Consider the following 8,267-nt stretch of genomic DNA (forward strand, 5'->3'; position numbering starts at 1 on the left):
GTATCCGGTATCTGTGGAGGAGATAGTTCCTGTGGAGATGGCTCGATTTGACATCGTTCTGTGCGGTGTCGTGAACTTACTTTTTAGTGACAACTTTGAAGTTGTTTTAATATCCACGCCTTTCTCCGCTTCAAACGAACATTTGATCTCTGCTAAACACGTTGTGCTGACTGTTGTTTGCTTGAACAGACGATTTCGAAGTAACAGCGCCAATATCTTTTTCGATGGCGCTTTTCTTATTAAAGAGAATGAACCTCGTTTTGATATTGCTCCTAAGGACTTTCGTGACTCCTGCTTCTTCATGTTTGATCGTTGGATAATAAATGCAACATTTTTTGAAGCTGCGTTAGCGCGCCACGCCTTCAGCAGCTTAGTTTTTCCCGGAAGTTCCTTTTCATCACCTTTAACTGACAGGAATACCGCTAGAGGCACCTGGAGGTTAGGCAGCTTGGCGATGACGTCAGAGCACGTGGTCGTCTTGGAGACACTCTTCATAATTCGCGCAACGCCATCTATGATGAACGGAATCTGTTGCGATTTCTTCGACATTGATATCTCCATCTAGAATAAGCATAAAGACGATGTTGGATAGACGAATTAATCATAGCCCGAGCATAATAGCTTCAGTATGTTTTTGTGTGTCCGTCCAGTAACAGACAGTTTAATGCTTAAGCCAGTTTACTTATTTGCATTTAGTCTTGAACTGCAGGAGAACCAATCTTTTAATTGTCCAACAATGAAAAAGTTACACCTGCGCGTTAAATGTTGCTTCTTAAAAGAATTCTGGCTCGCATTCTGTTATTACGTAATATAAGATAGAACATGAATAGTAGTTTGCATCTATCAATCAGGATTAAGCCATATGACAGCAATACACATTGAAGGTGTATTGTGTGTACGCGGTTGGTGTCTCTTGTAGTATTAGAGAACCAATGTAATTGTAACTTACCTCTTTATCTATTGCACAGAGTTGCACAATATGCCGCGTTATTGAATTGTTGCCGAATACTTCGTAACTGTGACACGATTGATGGCGGTTGTATTTTAGTAAACCTCCTTTATACTTCTCAAATAGGATACTTAAAGATAAGTCTCAAACTCAACGGGTCTACGATTTAATTACCCGTACTCGAGCATATCAGATTTAGGTCTCATCTTGTCACTACAACATTATAGGCTCTTATTATAGAGTTAGAAATTGAAGGCTTCATTCTTTAATTAACAAGATACTAATTAACACCATCAAAGATGTGAATAACAACACGGGTTCGTTGTAATCTCAGTATTCCTATCTAGATACACATGTGTTCAGCTAACATGCGTGATATTAAACAATATTTATTCTTACTACAGCATAATTTATAAACACAAAGTGCAATTAATACAATACTAGGTAAAATAGGTAAAATAAAAAACACATCAAATTGTAACGTGCAATTATATATTGCACACGGTACTCGATTCTTGATTTGCAAGCACCTCATGGCATTAGAAACGGTATTCATAACAAACATCTCGATAAAACGCGGCTAATGGGATGGGGATCTGATTGTGTTCTTTTTCGCTCAAAGTTTTGACATCATTATAATCATGAACATGCAAAGCGCCATATACCGTATTTAATTTGTATTAACTAAATCGTATACGTATACATCATGGCCCATATTCACCAACACAATTAAACTTGAGAATGAATAGCGTTCGCGTAAAACCAGGACAAAATGAGTCGCGTTCTGAGAAAACTGGGTATAATGCATGTGCGTAAAGTGTCGTCTCAGAATAACCTGTGCAGTCTGCACAGGCTAATCAGGGACGACACTTTCCGCCTAAATTAGATTTTTGCTAAGAAGAGACTTCGTTTAAACAAAACATGTCATCAAAGCGGTCTGCAAGGCTAATCTGGGACGACACTTTACGCACAAGCATTATGCCCAGTTTTCTCAGAACGCGACTCAAATAATACGGATTTAGATATACAGGGTACAAATGCTGTACGGATACGCCCGTTCAGTGAAGTATTCTTCGGTTCTGTAATGTTCGTTGGAGTCTATACGATTGTCGCTAAGAGCGTAGAATACACCCCCATATGGCAAGAGGTTCGACGCATAATCCCAAGAACCTAGGTTTTCAAATGAGAACCAAGGTTCTTGTGAAAACCTAGGATACCAAACGAGAACTTAATTTCTCAGAATGAGAACCTAAGTTCTATGTGTCTATGAGAAACTAGGTTGTCATGAAAAACCTAGTTTCTCATGAGAACCTAGGTTCTCGAGCGTAAACTAAGGTTTTCAAATGAGAACCTAGGTTCTCATGAAAACCTTGGTTCTCATGAGAAACCTGGTTTCTTGGGATTTCATAAACCTAGTTTCTCATGAGAAACCTAGGTTCTCAAGCGTAAACTAAGGTTTTCAAATGAGAACCTAGGTTCTCATGAAAACCTAGGTTCTCATGAGAAACCTAGTTTCTCGGGATTATGCGTCGAACCGCTTGCCATAAAAAACTCTTACCTAAACATAGGTATAGAGCACTAATGCGTTTTTCCGGCGTAGCTGTTCTACCCAGCTTTTCACCTTTAATGACTTTACACAAGATAAGTATTGATGAAAAGCATCAAAGGGCGTCGGGAATTTCAGTGTAAAAGGAACTCAATGAAGTTACATGGAACGATTTTTGTTCTACAGTTGTCTCCCATTGCTTGGTACACGCTGGCGGCATATGTGTAGAATGATAAGCAATAAACGTGAAACAGTGAATGTTACTCCCCAAGAACATTTTTTTAACAATGTTCAGATAATGCTAAGTAATATTCAACGAACCCTGTAGGAAACTTCTCGAGGAATGAAATTAGTACAGTAATCGGTCGACATTGGTCTGAACACGTTAATACAAAATTGAACTGTTTATGATATACATCTTTAATTGTAAATATTATTTTGAGACTAAAAGTTGAAACAAATTCAGATCAATCGTTACATAATACATTGTTACAGAATTTAATGAGTTTCAGATATTCAGTTCCCTTGTTCGGGCCTCAAACGACTGTACGGTACAGTTTTCTATTTTAAGTTTGTCTGTGATATAGTAAGCAATCATTATGGTATAAATAAAAGTTTTATCTCTATTGATAATGTTTAATAATGTATTATTCAATCGTAAGATATCGGCAACACTGAGAGAAAACCTTATGCACTACAGACTTTGTAAACATATTTCAATAACTTGAGATATCTGCAAAAATAAAGTTCTTAACGGCGTGTTTTCATTCTGTCCAGCCCGTGTGTAATCATATGTAAATCCATTGATCCTGTGCCCCTGAATAATATCTGTCCCGTATTCCAAATGAGCAAGTTTACGCCGTCCGACGCGTTATTTCTGAACACCTAGGTTCTCATGAGAACCTAGGTTAGGTTCTCAGAGAACCTACGTTTTCAGAGAATCTAGGTTTTCAGAGAACATAGGTTCTCAGAGAACCTAGTTTCATGAGAACTTAGGTTCCATGAGAACCTAGGTTCTCATTATGAGAACCTAGGTTCTCTGAAAACCTAGGTTATAGGAGAACCTATGGTTCCCAAATGAAAACCACGGATATGGCAAGCAGTTCGACGCATAATCCCAAGAACCTAGGTTTTTCATGAGAACCTAGGTTCTCATTTGAAAACTTGGGTTCTTGAAGCCATGTGCAATCATCAAGCGAGAACCTAGGTTCTCATTCTGAGAACCTAGGTTCTCATGAGAAACCTAGTTTCTTGGGATTATGCGTCGAACCGCTTGCCATACCCCCCAGCCCCATATTTGTTTAATGTTTTACTGCGCACCAAACAGAAGACAACATATTTCTTATTGGGCTTCATCAGAGTATACGGATGTAGAGGAATATCTGCTTCGATATGTCTTAAAATATATACGGATGTAGAGGAATATCTGCTCCGATATGTCTTAAAATATATACGGATGTAGAGGAATATCTGCTTCGATATGTCTTAAAATATATTTCCATACGATGCGGCTCATTATATATTACAATGACAACCCAAGTAATTTGCAGTTTTTTTTTAATAATGTCGTATATCTTATAATTTCTAAAGATGGGTACACGTATTTAACTGAATTGGATCTAACAATATTATCATATATTTTAATGTAGCAATTTAGCATAGTATATGTTTTAATTTAATAATATGTTTATTAATTTATAAAGGACAACATCACTAGCTATTCCCATTAAATGTTTCTACATTGCAAGCGTGTTTAGGGTAAGAATGATTTATTTTTATAGATACAGGTACAATTGATATGTTTTTACTATCTTTTCAACTAGTTGTTGTACTACATGTTCATAAACAAAGACATCATACATTTTCATGTCATAGATTTTTATCTAAGGAAGACACGTTATTATGTACTGATATCGAGGCATAAGCGGGTAATCACGTGATAATTAGACTTTAATTACCAGTCCAGTCAATTAAGCTACCCATTCAAAGTGAGGTTTGCACCATTGTTAATTGGAACCTAAAAAAATTCAAAGTTTGTAACCTTATCTGATGTAATTAGCGACTGCAAATGATGAGACGGACTGGTTGAAATGTGAGCCCTGCTTTCACACCCAAAGATGGTATATTATGCGCTGTAATCAAAGCCAAGGTATTCAGTCAGTAATTTGAAACTTTAAGAACGTCCTTCAAATAGCAGCCTTCTTCAGTTTATTTTTGCTGTTTTTGTTCTTGCTTAATTGAGACTTCTGAGATATCGAGGTATGTTACATGTGAGGATATTGTATACATGAGATATCGAGGTATGTTACATGTGAGGATATTGTATACATGAGATATCGAGGTATGTTACATGTGAGGATATTGTATACATGAGATATCGAGGTATGTTACAATGTGAGGATATTGTATACATTTAATAGTAACAAAAACTGCAAATTTATTTTGCAAATGCAAATACATCTATGTGAATATTTACTAAATAAACTAAAAATTAATAAGAACATGTAAAGTTGTTTCGGGGAGTATACCTCTTTTTTTTCAAAATCTAATTTGTGTGTTAATGTGCATGCATATATCCAAATTTCCACTTGCTATGGCCGTCGTTACGGAAAAATTAAGCAGCAAAATCTTTATAAAGTAAATACCAAATGAACTCTAATGCGCATTGTAAATTATGTAAATTATTGGCGTAAAATGGACGTTATCAGAAATAATCAGACTATAATTAAAGGCAAGGAGGGCGATAATTATTACGTACCTCCCTAATGACAGGTCTATTCCCCGTGGGACTCGATCACAACAAAAACAACTGTTACTGAAGAATGAACATTCCCTGATATACATCTTAATGTTTATTTTCACCACCCAAAATCGTCGCCAAGAATGTCTTTAGATTGATATCGCTAACAATATCTTTATTCTGCGAATTTTATGTCTTTTTTAATATTAACGCTCTCGCGTCAAAAATGTCGCGAGTATCTTGTGGTCAAAACTTGTTTAGCATTCGTAGATTTCACATGTTAAGCTTTAGAATACTGGATATAATGGTTCAAAACAAATAATGAAAGGATTTTAAACTGCGAAACAAGACCTCTGTTAAGGTAAGCTTAAGCGTCTGCAAAATGCATTGAAGTTGCAACACCGTTTAAGAATTTTAATCGATTACTGGCTATTTGGACACAATACGAGTTTCCTGATGTAATTCGAGTTCGTTAAATAATAATGATATTGGATATGTTTAATGTGTTGTCCCTCTATTTATTCCAGATGGCAGAAATTCCGTTCATCATAGATGGCGCTGCGCGGATTATGAAGAGTGTTTCTAAGACGACCACGTGCTCTGACGTAATCGCAAAACTTCCTAACCTCCAGGTGCCCTCTAGCGGTTATTCCTGTCAGCTGAAGGTGTCGAGAGGGAACTTCCGGAAAAGACTAAGCTGCTTGAAGGTGTGGCGCGCTCACGCAGCTTCGAAAAATGTGGAATTCGTCATCAAGCGATCAGAGATTAAGAAGCAGTTGTCGAGAAAGGTCGGGGTGTTGGCGGACCAAAGCGTTTAACACGAGAGTCGCTAAGAAAATCTCAGATCTCGCTTTCTATGTTCGCTACCAGAAGAAGAAAGTAGAAGTTATAAGATCTGCACAATACACAAACGTAGAAGATATACCACAAGAGACTCGTATGAAACGTCTTACCACTCACGCGTCCACCAACAGCATGGACGCATTCCTCGCCAAAGCTGATCTGGACGAAATGGCGCGCTTTCTCAGTTTCTGCGGACAAGTGACAACGGAAAGATGACCGGACACTCTGCAAAGAGGACCCAATCCAATACTCAGACCGAAACAGCTGATCACCATGACCGCCATGAAACTATCGCTGAAACGGAAAGTTCAACGCGCCAAGCAGCACGATGTCTACTCGGTCTTCCTCCACGCGAACCGTCAGTTCCACAGACACCGGATACCAGTCCGCCCCACGTGAGACGTCAAGTGAAATATCAGAAAGTAAATTCTCACACAAACGCCGCCCGCACCGTTCTACTGGAGGATGACGACAAAGGCCCCAAACACAGCACACCGGTTCTTGCATCTCGACAACAGAGACGCTCGCAGGAGGAAAAACTCGAATGCACTCTCACTGAGCAGTACCTGGAGCGGATGCAGGAATGCGAAGGGAAAAGCATCATCATGGACAAGTTCATGGCCGACCAGACCTTGGGTTGCCGGAAATGACGATCATCTACCGACGCCTACTAGTCAGCGTCTTCAATGGTCAGTGCATGCCGGTGTTCCGTGACCAACAGGAACACTGCCGCTTTCTGTGGGAGAAATACTGCGACTCAGACACAGAGAGCGAGGCATCCGATGGCACTCAGAGTGTTCCATCCACGCATTACATGTTGACAGAAAGAGGTCGCTGAGACGCGAGTCTGCGTTTACCAATCTGCGAAAATGCACTGAGTCAAACCGATTTCGCTTCCGGCCCGCAAGATTCTCACTTCCGACTCGCACCTGCGCGAATGACGATTTCAACTATTCATTCAACTGCTCCTTTCCGGCCATGGACGAACATCGAAGCGTGGACTTCAGTTATAGCTTTACGGACAGCGAAGGAAGTGACGTCATGTGTAACTTCCTACGCAACGAGAATTGCGCATCAGATGAGATTTTGGACAGTTTCATGAAAACGAAAACCTCATTTTGTGAAGAGCGATTCAACCTGACATCCTGCGAGCTCACTGAACTCGAAAGAAACATTGATGGTCACGAGTCCATCTTTAGCAATTACTAAACGTTATTGAGCTATATGTTGTTACATACTAGAACGAGTAAACAGTGTAAGTTGAATGGTTGGTTTATCTCACCAAGAGTGCTAAACAGATACGTTATACGTTGTTATTTGATGTTTGTTGTTGTTATGTTTTGTTTTGTAAATATTATAGTCTACTTGTATTCTAAAGTGGTAATAAAGTTTTAATGTCTAGAACATGCGTTCTCATTCACTATATTATTGATACCAATGTGAAGATTATTCGCAAACGTTAATTCATAATCTCTCTATACCTATGTGCAGAAAATCGCAAACGTTATTTCATAATCTATCTATAACAATGTGCAGAAAATTGCAAACGTTATTTCATTATCTCTCTGTCTACGATCTGTAGAGCTCAAAATGAAGATTGGTAATGGGAAATTGATATGAATCGGCATTTTATTAACGTTAAAAATGACTTGGTGTGGATCATCCTCTTTTTATTTTGTATATGAAATCATTAGACAACTGACTTTGGGTCTTATAACAACCCCGACATGGGTAAAAGAGTGTCAAACACCGCTGACAGTTGGATAATGTAGTAGCAAGGCAAAGAAGTCCTGATTTCTTAAGTTGCTTTACAAAATGACATTGTTGTATCTTGGTGTTGGTTCAACTTTGATCTAGGATGACGCTTTTTATTTAAATCTATTTATTTTAAGCTCGAATCCATCGTAAATCGTAGGATTATTGGGACACTCTCATTCCGTTTCCATGGTAAAAATGAGTAATTTGCATCTTACACAAAGAACTTGTGCACGCTCCCAAGGGAGGGTCGAACATTTAGCGTTCTATTGCTTAGCAAAACAATATTCAGCGATCGCCCCTTGGAACAGGTGGACATGCTCATGGCAACATAAACTCTTACCTGTAGATCCCTGACCAGGGTAGCAGATGGCCAAAGTATCTCTCAACTGCCTTGATGTATCCTGGGTAATTACTGCGTACCTCCATGTTGG

General features: G+C 38.7%; 1 protein-coding gene across 1 annotated transcript in view; it reads right to left on the bottom strand.

The window, feature by feature from the left end:
* The window catches only part of LOC127860413 (beta-galactosidase-1-like protein 2), a 51,449-nt gene extending 43,182 nt beyond the window's left edge, over positions 1–8,267 (bottom strand). The window contains exon 1 of the mRNA XM_052398484.1: positions 8,177–8,267. The gene's annotated coding sequence lies outside the window, so the exon portion shown is untranslated. The remainder of the gene's footprint in view (positions 1–8,176) is intronic.

The sequence above is a fragment of the Dreissena polymorpha genome, chromosome 15 (assembly GCF_020536995.1).
Source record: "Dreissena polymorpha isolate Duluth1 chromosome 15, UMN_Dpol_1.0, whole genome shotgun sequence".
NCBI classification, from domain to species: Eukaryota; Metazoa; Mollusca; class Bivalvia; order Myida; family Dreissenidae; genus Dreissena; species Dreissena polymorpha.